The sequence below is a fragment of the Gobio gobio genome, assembly GCF_949357685.1.
Source record: "Gobio gobio genome assembly, chromosome: 8".
Taxonomy (NCBI): domain Eukaryota; kingdom Metazoa; phylum Chordata; class Actinopteri; order Cypriniformes; family Gobionidae; genus Gobio; species Gobio gobio.
In genome coordinates this window covers 50,403,143-50,418,557 of record NC_137114.1, presented here as the reverse complement: position 1 = coordinate 50,418,557, position 15,415 = coordinate 50,403,143, and the positions used below count along the sequence as shown (strand labels likewise).

At 37.3% G+C, this 15,415-nt stretch overlaps 1 long non-coding RNA gene across 1 annotated transcript; it reads right to left on the bottom strand.

Moving 5' to 3' along the window:
* Positions 1-4,366: 4,366 nt before the first annotated feature.
* LOC307130010 lies at positions 4,367-14,284 on the bottom strand. Its single transcript, XR_013816989.1, has 3 exons — positions 14,258-14,284; positions 13,429-13,479; positions 4,367-4,493 (listed from the first exon to the last, which is right to left on the bottom strand). It is a non-coding gene; the product is annotated as an uncharacterized lncRNA (long non-coding RNA).
* Between the last annotated feature and the right edge of the window lie 1,131 nt (positions 14,285-15,415).

Sequence of the window (15,415 nt, the reverse complement as noted above, 5' to 3'; positions counted from 1 at the left end):
TGAAATGCTCGTTGGGTCAGCAGGATCTGACAAAAACAGGTGGTGAAGAAAAGACACCTGTTAACCGCAAAAGAATTAAGAATTAAGGTGAAGAATTAAGGGTGAAACCATCAGGAACCCTTTAGTCTCCAGCGCCACCATTTTCCAGAGCTGCAACCTACCTGGAGTCTCCAGAAGTGCAAGGTGTCAGGATCTCCGAGACTTCAGTTAGGTAAAGAATCCTAAAAAATGACCCCCACTAGATAAGAATCACAAGCTGAAGTGTTGTAAAATACATGAAGGTTTTTTTATAGGCTTTATGGACAGATAGGTTGAGAGTGACTCTTGAAGGACCAGCACCACATCCTCTAGCACCACTGTTTGAAGAATTCATCTTCCAGAATCTGGCAGTACGTTTTGGGAGCTCATTTTAGTCCATCCTGAAGTCCGTTTTGCAGAGATGGACTAAAAATGAACTCCCAAAACGCGAGTCCAGGCCCGTCTTACATTTGCCAATGACCATTTGGATGATCCAGAGGAGTCATGGGAGAAAGTCATGTGGTCAAATGAGACCAAAATAGAACTTTTTGGTCATAATTCCACTAAACGTGTTTGGAGGAAGAAGAATGATGAGTACCATCCCAAGAACACCATCCCTACTGTGAAGCATGGGGGTGGTAGCATCATGCTTTGGGGGTATTTTTCTGCACATGGGACAGGGCGACTGCACTGTATTAAGGAGAGGATGACCAGGGCCATGTATTGCGAGTAGGGGTGTAACGATTCGTTTTAACAACGATTCGATTCGTATCACGATTTGAGGTTGTCGATACGATTAAAGGACGATATTGGTTCATTTAGAACGATGAGATCCGAAACGATTCAGTGAATTGAAATCGATTCAGTAACTTTTTAGCCAAAAATTGTGTGACTGAAATAAATATCTGGATACTGGTCAGTGCAGGTGAAGTTTCCTAGATTCCTGTTGTTTCTTGTAAGGGAATCGGGTATCAATTAATTATGGATATAAACAAACAAGTAAACAACAATTAATGGCAAATGCATTCAAATTTTATTTGAATAAAGTGCAACCAACAGTTTAGGTTGAATTAACAGGAAGTTAACCTTTTCTGCTCTCATTTACAATATGCAATACATTTTCAATAAAAGCACAGTAAGTGCAACCAACATTTCAACAGTAGGTTAACCTGCTACTTCTGCTTTTGTTTTGTTTTTTCGTTTTCAAAAATAAAGTGCAACTAACTTCTCTTCAGGTTTAACTGCTACTTTTGCTGTTGTTTTTCAACATTAAAATAATACAAATACAATATTAATATCAAAAATAAAATGCAACCAACATTTCTTCAGGTTGAATAAACTGGCTGAACCTGCTACTACTCTCAGTTTAATAAACAAACAATATTTAACAAAAGATAAAATGTAACCAACTACTCTTCAATGACTCTACAGATTTCTTTTTCAAAAACAAAAAATATTAAACAAAAGATCAAATGTAACCAACTACTCTTCAATGACTCTACAGATTTCTTTTTCAAAAATATCAACATGATCTGCAAATTTTTGTAATTTATTGATGTAGCCTAGTTGTGATATTTGTGGCTGCACCGGGGTCTGTTATTTAGGCTACTAGGTAAAAGTTAAGCCACTGAGGCTAATCATGAGCGGTCCATGCATGGCACCTTACCAATGGCTATCTGTTATGAACTGTAGGCTACATCAATAAATTACAACAATTTCGTGCTATGGGCACTGTCACTGATGCAGGCAGTGGAAGAGCCTATTTTACGCTGAGCTTGCGTCTGCTTTTCAAACATAGAAGTGTAACAAAGGCACATAGACTATACGAATTCTCTAATGTGGATACAGACATATATACACACACACACATCATGATACAACACATGTCCTTATTAGGAGAAAATATGTCGTTTTAACGAGAAAAGATGTTGTTAAAACAACATAACATCTCGTTATTACAACATAATTGAGTGGAAAACATAATATGTGGCAGCAATGCGTCACCATAGGATATGAAGTTTAATAACGCTTATCAGTTGTAAGATATCAGTTGTAACCCAAAAGCAATGTTGAAATGGAAACAATTTTTCTCTATTATACTTTAAATTGAGAAAATTTGGTCAGTAAGTAATGTTTTTACTGCCAACTAAGGTCAAATAAATTCATTTTAAAATACTGCACAGGTATTATCCATCTAAAGCATTTCTTAACAAGTTTAAAGAAGACTTCTCATCACAATGTTATATTTGAATCTGAAACACTCATACATTTGATACATTTATTTTGTAATTGTAAATATTCAGACGACTTTTGGAAGCAGGTATTTATGTTGGTTTTTGATACATTTTGCAAAATAGAAGAGTCTATGATGTTCTTCTTGGACTGTAATACTGGATCTGATATTATTGATAACACATTAAAGTTAATAATTCTTATTGGGAAGTTCATATTCATAAAGCTAAAGTAATGTCTATCACACCTGCATTTAAGGGCACAATTGAATCACATGACAAACCAGGAAACATGACATTGAACATTACAAAATAAGAACATGAACATGAAACAAACCTAAAATACACTGTAACACACTTTGTAGTCAATAACAATATACTTTTTATTACATGGCTATATTTTGTACAACATACTTTGAATTACATAATGTCACACAATACAGTATTTTAAATGTGCTGCCATTTAACTACATTTTAATTAATTACTTGGAAGACGTTTTCCCAATGTCGAATGTATTTGTTTTCAAGGCCATTATAATAAATCAAATGTAACGCATCACTAATGAAGAGACATGTTTAATTAACAAGTCCAACGTTTTTTAAACTTCACATGGTTTCAGCAAAATTGAAAAAATTAACCATGTACCATGTTTTTCATTAAAAGAACACTGAAGCGTTACCACAAACAAAAAAGGAGATATCAAACCAAAACCTTGCTTTCTGTTTGTTAAAGCAAAACGAAACATTGACGTTTTTTCTTTTCTGAGATTGATAAAAAATAATTTAATGACTAGCAATATTTGGTTAGTATATGTACAATATACTATTGAAAAAGAAAATAGATACAATACAATAAAATATACTTTTTTCAACAGGGATGGCACACAATGATTTACTTGAAAGTTTTTGTATCTGAAGAAAACATTTGCTCACTGTGACACAGAACAACACTTTTTAATATGATTCACTAGATTTCTTGAATGTCTAAAACTCTTCTCACACTGAGTACAGCGGTATGGCTTCTCTCCAGTATGAACTCGCTCATGTTCTTTCAGGTTTCCAGCCAGAGTGAAACTCTGGTCACAATATGAGCACTTGTAAGGTTTTTCCTCCAGTATGAATTCTTTGGTGCCGTTTCAGATTTCCTGCTCTAGTAAAGCTCTTCCCACAGTCACAACACACATGATCTCTCACTTCATTATGTGATTTCTGGTGCTGTTTAAAACTGTCCAGCCGTGAAAAACTCTTTCCACAGAGAGAACACACATGAGGCTTCTCATCTGAATGAACTATCAGATGTTGTTTTAGATGTGATGATGAAATAAAATCTTTACCACACTGATCACACTTGAATGGTTTTTCTCCAGAGTGAATTGCCAGATGATAATTGAGATCAGGTAAATATGTGTAACTCTTTCCACACTGAGTGCATGTATATGGTTTCTCTACCGTGTGAACTCTCATGTGTGTGTTAAGGTCTCCTTTTTGTGTGCAACTCTTTCCACACTGCGTGCATGTATACGGTTTCTCTCCAGTGTGAATCCTCATGTGCGTGTTAAGGTGCGCTTTTTGTGTGAAACACTTTTCACATTGAGGGCATGTAAACGGTTTCTCTCCTGTGTGAATTCTCAAGTGTTTGTCAAAGTCTCCTTTACTTTGGAAACTCTTTCCACACTGAGTGCAGATGAGCAGGTTTTTGGCTTTTGTTCTTTGAGTTTTAAAGTTATGACGTTCCTTGTCCACTTCACTCAGTTTTTGTCTTTGCTGTTTCACTTCAACCTGGTCTAAAATACACATCAAGTTAGAATCAATTCAAGTGAACCCTGATTTAACAACAAATCAATAGAGATCAGATCTTTCATGAGGCAAAGTTTTATTTTGTCATTCACTTGTTAATATAGCTAAAATATGCTTGACAAGTACTATATACAAGTTTATAATCATTTAGATTATAATTTAGTTCACTTCTACCAAAGCAGTCAACAATGAAGAATCAAGAATGGACACCGACCTGTTTGTTCCTCAGTATCTTCATGTTTTATTCTGGATGGTTCTGGATAACTCATGTCTTCAGTCTCCTCTTTAATAAACTCCATCTTTAACAGTCACACAGATTTCAGCTGCTACACCTGGAGTTTGTCCTTCTCTCGTAGGAGGGTGTGAATATTCCCAGTATTTATTGGTGAATTGTTGTGGGAGGGGCTTCACTGCAGGTGTGAACTGTGATCACTGTTTTGATTCAATCTGCAAAAAAAGTACAGGCCATAATGTTTAACCGAGCTGTTGAAAAGCCAAAAGTTCACTCTTTTCACCTCATTCTGTTGTCAAAAGAACAGACTTCGGTACCTAGTCGGTACTGAACTTTTAAAACGGGGGGTCTAACCCACGTAGAAGGGGACGCCCTCTTTTGGTTATGAACGTGCTGCAGTACAAGGTTCCTGATATGACTTTAGGGGGATGTTCCATTTTGGTTATTCTATGGTTTGGGACGCTAACAGAACGTTCCCACATGGTCCTCTGTTGGTCATGTAATATCGTTCCATTTTGGTTATTCTATGGTCAGACAGCAACGTTACTAGGGATGGGGCGATTACCGGTTTCACAATAAAACACAATGAAATGTCACATCCCCAATAATTAAATTTTAAATGATAATACTAACCGTCAGTAGAAGATCTTGTGCCGTGAGACTAAACTGTTACGAGATTTTTGTCGAGGTAAAAAGTTAGGATAGAATATGCCAATGCAACGTTTACATTTACGTCTCCACTGTAGTTTTGCTTTTTATAGAAATAAAAACAATTTAATTCAGGTAGATAACAGTTGCTTCAATTCCATCAGCTCATCCAACACGAGCGGTTCGAGTCATACATAGTGCGCAGCCCTGATCACGTGACGAGAAGACATTGAGCGAGTGTTATGAGTTTGTGTTAGTGAAGTGCTCACATTGAGTGTGTGTTACGTGTTAGTGAAGCGCGAGCATTGAGCATGTCATGTGTTAGTGAATCGCTCGCATTGAGCGCATGTTACAAGTGTGTGTTAAGTGTTAGTGAAGCGCTCGCATTGAGCGCATGTTACGAGTGTGTGTTACGTTTTAGTGAGGTGCTCACATTGAGCGTGTGTTACGTGTTAGTAAAGAGCTCACATTTAATGTGTTACCTGTTAGTGAAGCGCTCGCACTGAGTGTGTGTTACATATTAGTGAGCCGCTCACATTGAGTGTGTGTTGTGTTAGTGAAGCGCTCACATTGAGGGTGTGTTGTGTTAGTGAAGCGCTCGCATTGAGTGTGTGTTGCGTGTTAGTGAAGCGCTCGCATGGAGCGTGTGTTGTGTCAGTGAAGCGATCGCATTGAATGAGTGTTACGAGTGTGTTACGTGTTGGTGAAGCACTCGCATTGAGTGCGTGTTACGAGTGTGTTACGTGTTATTGAAGCGCTCACATTGAGAGTTATGTGTTAGTGAAGCGCTCACATTGAGTGTGTGTTGTGTTAGTGAAGCGATCGCATTGAATGAGTGTTACGAGTGTGTGTTACGTGTTAGTGAAGCGCTCACATTGAGTGTGTGTTACGTGTTAGTGAAGCGCTCGCACGGAGCGTGTTCCCAGTTAGTGAAGTGCTCACATTGAGCGTGTTATGTGTTAGTGGAGCGCTCGCATTGGGCGTTACGTGTTAGTCAGTCCCTCCAGAAAAACGCGATTATGCGATCGCGTGATTTAACGCATAATCAGCCAAAGTCCGCATATTCATGCGGGGGCCGCATTTTTTCAAATACGCCGCACTTTTGCCGCATAAATTGCCTATTTCCGCGTGCAAAATATGCGGGGCTATCATGATTTCATAATCCCCGCATTTTCGTTGCAAAAAAAGTCATATATATTAGCAGAAAGTTGAAACATTTTCGTTTACTTCACACAAGAGCTGCCATTTCCGCCTATTGTCATGGGAACGTTTTGAAGTGACGTGATTACCCGACGCGAACGTCATCGAAAAGCTTCAAACCCCGTGGAGAAACCATAGATACCGGTGAAACCATGATGAAGCACAAACTCCCATTGGCCAACAAAAATAACAGCAAAAGAGCAAAGCAGTTTCCCTGTGTGCTGACTGATTTTAAAACACAGCATCATGAAGCTTTGAAGCGTTATGAATCAATGAGTCGATTCAGCAGTTTGAAGCGTTATGAATCAATGAGTTGATTCAGCGGTTTGAAGCGTTATGAATCAATGAGTTGATTCAGCGGTTTGAAGCGTTATGAATCAATGAGTCGATTCAGCGGTTTGAAGCGTTATGAATCAATGAGTTGATTCAGCGGTTTGAAGCGTTATGAATCAATGAGTTGATTCAGCGGTTTGAAGCGTTATGAATCAATGAGTTGATTCAGCGGTTTGAAGCGTTATGAATCAATGAGTTGATTCAGCGGTTTGAAGCGTTATGAATCAATGAGTTGATTCAGCGGTTTGAAGCGTTATGAATCAATGAGTCGATTCAGCGGGTTGGATCGCCAAAGTCACGTATTTCAGCAGTTTGACACGCGATCCGAATCATGAATCGACTCGATGATTCATAGCATCATGATGCTGTGTTTTGAAATCAGTCATCACTATATAAGTCGTTATTTAGTTTTTTTTGCACACAATACTATTATCGTCGCTTCATAAAGTTATTGTAGAACCACTGTAGTGAGATGGACTTTGTAACGACGTCTTTAGTAGGCTACCTTTTATGGGTCTTAAGAGTGTACATTGTGCCAATGGAGGCCTTTCTGAGCCATCGGAATTCAACTAAAATATCTTAATTTGTGTCCAACAACATAAAGGGAAGTCATTAATGACAGAATTTTCATTTTTAGGTGAACTAACCCTTTAAGAGATTGCACTTTGTGCATTGGAAGCACTCAAATGTCTGTTTTGTATAGCGACATCTGTAAAACAGGAAGTTATTTATTAATTTTTTCAGAAGTTGTAGCATATTCTTTTTGTAAAGCTACAGAACTTGATTGACTAAATGTTTTGTAAATTTGAGCCATTATTAAGGTCTTCAATAAAACAAGATGAGAACTTAAATATTCCAGCACTTTCTGTGATGTAGTGCTTTTTTTCTCTTTCTCATCAAACCGCAGTTTTTGCAAGTTCCCGCAATTTTATCGCATAAAATTGCATAAATATCCCGCATTTTTCATCGCATTTTTTAAGAAAACGTGCCGCATAATCAAGGATTTTTGCCCGCAACAATCACAAAAAAAAGCCGCATTTTTCTGGAAGGACTGGTTAGTGAAGCACTCGCATTGAGTGTGTGTTACGTGTTAGTGAAGCGCTCACATTGAGGGTGTGTTACGTGTTAGTGAAGCGATCGCATTGAATGAGTGTTACGAATGTGTGTTACGTGTTGGTGAAGCACTCGCATTGAGTGCGTGTTACGAGTGTTACGTGTTAGTGAAGCGCTCACATTGAGAGTTGTGTGTTAGTGAAGCGCTCACATTGAGTGTGTGTTGTGTTAGTGAAGCGATCGCATTGAATGAGTGTTACGAGTGTGTGTTATGTGTTATTGAAGTGCTTGCACTGAGCGTGTTACGTGTTAGTGAAGAGCTCACATTGAGCGTGTGTTACGTGTTAGTAAAGAGCTCACATTTAATTACCTGTTAGTGAAGCGCTTGGCCCTAAATCACAAAATTTGCCGTGATGACGTTTTTATTGATATTGATGGTGTCCAGATTACACCGTCAAAATCTGTGCAAAATCTGGGAGTATTGCTTGACTCCACGTTATCTTTCATCTCACATATTGGTCAGACAGTTAAGTCATGCTTTTTCCACCTGCGAAATATTGTTCGTATCCGCCGATCCCTCAATTTTAATAATGCTGAAACTGATTCACGCTTTTATAACCTCCAGATTAGACTACTGTAACGCTTTATACAGCGGCTTACCAACTAAGGCTATACATCGCCTCCAAATGGTGCAAAACTCTGCTGCTTGAACCCTAACATTTAATAAAAAATCCGTACACATCACTCCCATCCTCAACCAACTTCATTGGCTTCCTGTTGCCAGTCGCATCCAGTTTAAAATGTTATTTTTAGTCTATAAAGCCAGTCACGGCCCTGCACCACAATACCTTACTGATTTAGTTCAACCCAGAGCCATAGAGAGAGAGAGTTGCGACAACGGAAGTTCAAAACGCTTGATAGTCACGTGATTCATGTAGACCTCGAATAGTTCCAGGAAGTGCTTTGACGGGCAATTCAAATTGATAGTCACAGTGACAGAACTGCGCTTTTTGGTAATTAATAGTCAATAAATGCATTGATTTTCAATAATTTTATTACACATCGACTTGTGTATGTAGCATGAGTATGTAGTTACAGCGATGTTGTTTTTAAAAAATATATTTTTTTAATGATGAATAATCTACACAAGCAGGCTTTAATGTACAAGTTATTTTGATTAAAATGTGCTGATCATTTAAAATCTTACTGATTAAACGTCTTACCTTTTAAAAGTGCATCACAAACGGTCTGTTCTGCTGTTCTCTATGGCGTGGCTGCTACTTCCGGGAACTATTGAGAGTCTCCGCGAGCCGCCATTGCTGTAAAAAAAACCGTTCCATTGGAGTCTATGGAGTTGTCGCAACTCTCTCTCTCTATGGCTCTGGTTCAACCATATGTTCCTGCTCGGACCCTCAGATCCAGCAATGAAAACCTGCTTGTCGTCCCCAAGTTTAAACGCTCTACTATGGAAGGAAGGGCTTTTAGTGTTATTGGCCCTAAATTATGGAATAAGCTGCCCTCGACTATCCGTAACGCACCTACTCTCCAGATTTTTAAATCCCAACTTAAAACTCATCTTTTTTCTCTGTGCAGTAAATCATTATTTTTCTCTCACCGCCTCTGCCTTCAAGTGATCTCACACCTCTTCATGTTATGCTACATGACTAGCTACTGTTAATTGTTCTTTTGACTCTATAACTTCTTTGTTGTTGTTGGAGTTATTTGTTGTACACCTGCTTGTTTATTTGCTATAATGAACAGGCTGACTGTCTGATTGTAATTGATTGTACTCTTGTACTCCACTGTGAAGCAACCTTGGGTTCTTGAAAGGCGCTATAAAAAAATAAACATTTATTATTATTATTATGTTAGTGAAGCGCTCGCATTGAGTGTGTGTTACGAGTGCATTACGTGTTAGTGAAGCGCTTGCATTGAGTGTGTGTTACGAGTGCATTACGTGTTAGTGAAGCGCTTGCATTGAGCGCGTTACAAGTGTGTGTTACATGTTAGTGAAGTGCTCGCATTGAGCGTGTGTTACGAGTGTGTTGCGTGTTAGAGGGCGTCAGACTTATATTTTAAAATGTGCGTTCAGCACCACCGCTTCCTATTTACAGAGTACGCAAGGTTGCGAAATTTAAAGTGAAAGTAAATGCGAGCGTGCATTCAAACGCGATTTCAATACGTTAAGCGGTTCCCTGAGGCACGCGAATATCTCCCAATATAAAATCTCGTTGCAACCATCTCTTAGCTCTGTATCACGCTTGAAGAAAAATGTGGTCTCTATTTGCACTTTGAATATTGAGTACTTTGATTATGGTATTATGGTTATTGTTTGCACTTAATATCTAGGATCAGTTTGTGGGAAGGAGTTCAGTTAGGAGATCAAAAGAAGCTCATGTACAGTTCTAAGGTCTGAACAGACAACCATACAGGAGCCAGTCAGTTGAGTTTGTGGAAAAACCTTTACAGTGCTTGTTGTCTTTACTGCATATAATAATTACATTGATTACAAGATGATGAGTTAAAACATTTCAAATGCACCTACAAACCATTTTTTCTAGTTTCTACTATGTAAAAATCTCATCTCGTTCTCATGAACCCAATCTCGTGTCTCGTCTCGTGAGATAAGTGTCTTGTCACACCCCTAGTAATTATCATTAAAACTTTGTTTGAATATCGTGATTTTATCGTGTTTTTTTAACAAGAAGAAATGGCAGAAGGCAGTGACAGCACTTTCGAGATTTTTCAATTCTGAGGTGTAGTTATATTTTGACTTTTACAAAAGTCCTGAGGGAAACTTAATCGAGGATGCAGAATCTGCACAACTTGCAAAAAGGCTGCAATAGGGGGAAACACTTCAAATCTGCAGAGTCACCTTTGTGACCATCACCCAATGTTGTTGTAAAGCGAACGCAAGGCAAGTGACCTCAATATCAAAACTACGTCTGGGAAATAATTGGACACAAAATAATAAATGAAAACTTCCACGAAGAAAAGATTGTAGCAAGTGGGTTTGAGCCAAAGACGAACTAACAAGTTCAAACAAGACTAGGGTGACATTTAAGGGATAATAATGTAGGGCTAGACAATAAAACGATAACGATATGTATCGCGATAGACACGTAATCGATATCAATAAAAAATAAAAAAAAGTTTAAATGTATGCTTTTTTTTTTCTTCGTCAGAAGAAACTAGAGGTTGCGAAGCAGGTTTAGTTGCATGAACAAAGGCTCTCGCTCTCTTGTAACCTAGTAAAGTAAGGAGTTACACGCTAACAGCCAATCATGTAACAGTATCAAGTTTGGTTGCGCCATATCATTGTTTCGTGTTGGATTCTTCAGTAACTGAACGGGCGTGGAGTGACAAGTGGAAAATGAGTGACGCAGCAAGCAAGGAAATTGTTTAAATTTTCGTCGACAGCACGCGTGCCTCGTCCATTCGGGGACGTGTTATACTTGACGCGCTCGCCGTTATGCTATTCTTTGAAACGACATGGAGAGATACTCTGCATCAGTGCCTTATGACAAAGCATCTAAACGGTACAAAGAAATAAGGCACCGTACCTTGATGTTAAGAGATAATTGTTAAGTGTTTGTTGTGATTTTAGACTAGGGATGTGCAATTAATACACATTTTCAGTCGTGATGGTATTCAGGAAAACAACACTCTTGGTTGCGTGATGTTTTTAACTATATTATATGTTATAAATATAAAAACTACACTGTGGCGAGCAGCGAGGCCGAGGGACCGTGAGGGCGGGACGAGGCGGCGCTCATCAGAGAGGATGAGGCGCTCATCAGAGAGGACCAGCTGCGCGCCGCAGCGATCTCGGCCCTTGCGGAGGAGTGAGGGAGTATAAAGGAGGAGTGACGACAGTGAGGGACGAGAGAGGACCAGGCCTGGAATTTGCGTTATGTTTTATTTTAGTTGTGTTATCCGCTGCAGTCGTCCGTGAGGGGCTGCAGCTTATTATTTTCATTTTGTGTTTGTGTGTAGGCGGCAGTCGTCCGCGAGGGGCTGCCGCCGCCATTTTAGTTTGTGTTTATTTATTAAAAGTTATTTTGATTGTCCGCCGGTTCCCGCCTCCTTCTTCCCGTACAAACAACGTTTACTACATACACATTTTGAATTGTTACTGCAGTATGTGACTGAGTTTCTCTGTGTGAGCGGCACTGATTTGTTTCCATTTCTCCTCTTGAGGCTGCGTGAGCCTCAACAGCGCAAACTTGTTACCGTCCGTTCATTACAAGAGGACACGCGTTAATGTCGAGCCCTGAAACTGATCAGAAAATTAAACGAAATTGTAACGGAACGTTGTAGAAATGTAGTAGAGTAAAAAGTATAATAATTGCTGCAAAATGTAACAAAGTAAAGGGTAAAATGTATGCACTATTGATTCTACTTAAGTAAAGTACAGATACGTAAAAAATGTACTTAAGTAAAGTAACAAAGTATTTGTACTTGTTACATTCCACCACTGCACATTTCACAATGAATATAATTCCAAAGCAACATATTTAAATTATATTCAGAACTAATGCGATAAAAATTAATCTTGTCAACCAATTTTAGAATAAATGCACTGTATTTATTTGTTTTTATGAAATTCGCAGCACGTTCGCATGGATGTGTGCGGTTATAATGCTTTGCTTTTGACGGCCATTATAAGGATGGAAATGCCACAGAATAGAATATTGTTTAAAAAGTGCATAAAACTGCTCGTTTTATTTGTTGTTTGTTGATTTTCAAATATACACTGAATAAAATTATAAACGCAACACTTTTGTTTTTGCCCCCATTTTTCATGAGCTGAACTCAAAGATCTAAGACTTTTTTTCATGTACACAAAAGGCCTATTTCTCGCAAATGTTTTTCTCAAATCTGTGTTAGTGAGCACTTCTCCTTTGCCAAGATAATCTCAAAGATGTGGCATATCAAGATGCTGATTAGAGCACATTATTATTGCACAGGTGTGCCTTAGAAAAAAAGTCATATATTATATAAATATATATATATATATATATATATATATATATATATATATATATATATATATATATATATATATATATATATATATTTATTAGCAGAAAGTTGAAAAATGTTTGTTTACTTCACACAAGAGCTACCAGTTCCCCTTGTTGCCACGGGAACGTTTTGAAGTGACATACAACCCCAAATCAGAAAAGGTTGGGACAGTATGGAAAACGCAAATAAAAAAAAAAAGGAGTGATTTGGGACAGTATGGAAAACGCAAATAAAAAAAAAGGAGTGATTTCTAAATTTACTGTAAAGTACATTGTGCCAATGGAGGCCTTTCTGAGCCATCGGATTTCAACTAAAATATCTTAATTTGTGTCTGAAGATGAACGGAGGTCTTACGGGTGTCCAACGACATGAGGGGAAGTCATTAATGACAGAATTTTCATGTTTGGGTGAACTAACCCTTTAAGAGATTGCACTTGGTGCATTGGAAGCACTCAAATGTCTTTTGTGTAGCTACCTCTGTAAAACAGGAAGTTATTTATAATTTTTTTCAGAAGTTGTAGCATATTCCTTTTGTAAAGCTTCAGAACTTGTTTGACTCAATGTTTTGTAAATTTGAGCCATGTGTTTATTAAGGTCTTCAATAAAACAAGATGAGAACTTAAATATCCCCGGCACTTTCTGTGATGTAGTGCTTTTTTTTTCTTTTTTTCATCAAACCGCAGTTTTTGCAAGTTCCCGCAATTTTATCGCATAAAATTGCATAAATATCCCGCATTTTCCATCGCATAATGAAGGATTTTTGCCCGCAACAATCACAAAAAAAACACATTTTTCTGGAAGGACTGATTATGGTGATGTCTGAAGATCTTCTGTAAATTGGCACATTAAGCACATTTTATGGGTGTCAACAGGCTGAAACAAACGTACCTTTGAAATTTCACTTCAGTTCTTATCTTTGCTCTTTCACTTCCATCGGGTCTGAAATAAACATATTAAGTAGTTAGAATCAGTTCAAGGAGAATAAATGTGAAGATTCAAGTAAATCCTGATTTAATAACAGAATACAAGTGCGATCAATGTGTCTGTCTATCAAATATCAGATCTATGATGAGCCAAAGGTTAGTTCTGTCATTCTCTTGTTATTGGTATCTAACAAAATATATAAACTTAGCCAGTGATAATCACGCATTTAAACAATTCATGTAAGACATTAATTATAGAATTAATCAAGATAATTATTGATTGGGATAATACATGTTTTGTCATTTAACTTTTTATCAATTTACACATCAGTGAATGTTGTCATGTTTGTATTGTAAATACACAGTTTACTGACAGACACACACACACACACACACACACACACACACACACACACACACACACACACACAGTCTTTCAGCTGAAGGATGATGAGAAAAGACACTGCAATTCATCTAACTTTAACACACAGGTCACAGATACGGCTAGAAACATACATTTAACATCAAAATGACACATTTACTACAATAAACGATATTTCCAAACACTCAATCCATCAAAATTATATGTGGAGAAATTTATTAACAGGAAAACCGCGCAGGCAGTAAGTTAACATAAAAACAAACACAAGCGGGAATTAAACTCCACAAATACATCGAACTGTTGGCAGAAAACACGCATAAAAACTTCCATTTTTATGACAATTCTATAAATAATAGCAACTCGCAAATTCATTCAATACAGCATATTTTCACTATTTAGTGCAGAGACTTACCGAACTCTCTCCAGTAACGGGCTGTTCTGACTCCGCATGCGCTTCGCCCGGTCCATTACATATGACGTCACTCACAGAACGAACTCAATACATTATTAACAAACTTTTTTTTTTTCTTCTTTTTTCTCTCAATAATCTTTTTATTTATTTATTTTATTTTCTGACCTTTCTTGATTGTTTGATTTGAGAATCCATTGCTGTTACATGTAATTTGCATCTATGTCTGCTTCTTGGAAATTTGTTAATTGTTACTGCTTGTTTAATGCCTATTTTGAGTATAAATCTGTTTACTTTCAATAATAAATACAATTTTAAAAAAATTCTATATATATATATAATCTTTGTCTTGCAGAACAAAATAAAGACGATATACATAAAGTAAAATAATATGAACAATTAATTGTCGAACACATAATTAATTGTTTCAAAATCTAATGTACCAATTCAGAAAAAAAACCAGGCAGTCTTTAAAATTGTATTCTTTTTTTCTCTTGATATTGTTTATAATGAATTGATTGAGGAATACTAAGAAGCTTGATTTCTAACAAAAAAAAAGTATACTAAAAAAATTAATGACGAGGAGGGTAGTAGCCTACTTAAGAATCAAGAATGGACACCAACCTGTTTGTTCCTCAGTATCTTCATGTTTTATTCTGGATGGATCTGGATAACTCATGTCTTCAATCTCCTCTTTAATAAACTCCATCTTTAACAGTCACACAGATTTCAGCTGCTACACCTGGAGTTTGTCCTTCTCTTGTAGGATGATGTGAATATTCCCAGTATTTATTGGTGAATTGTTGTGGGAGGGGCTTCACTGCAGGTGTGAACTGTGATCACTGTGTTTTGATTTAATCTGCATTTAAAAAGTACAGGCCATAATGTTTAACTGAGCTGCTGAAAAGCCAAAAGTTCCCTGTTTTCACCTCATTCATTATGGTGATGTCTGAGATCTGCTGTAAATTGGCACATTAAGCACATTTTATTTATTGGTGTTGACAAGCTGAAATAAACTAGAGGATCATCACCTTTGAGATTTCACTTCAGTTCTTGTCTTTACTCTTTCACTTCCATTGAAGTTAATTTAATTGCTGTCTGAATCCACATCTCTGAGATTTCAAGAATATATCACTTCAAAATTTACTGTTATCCTTTTTG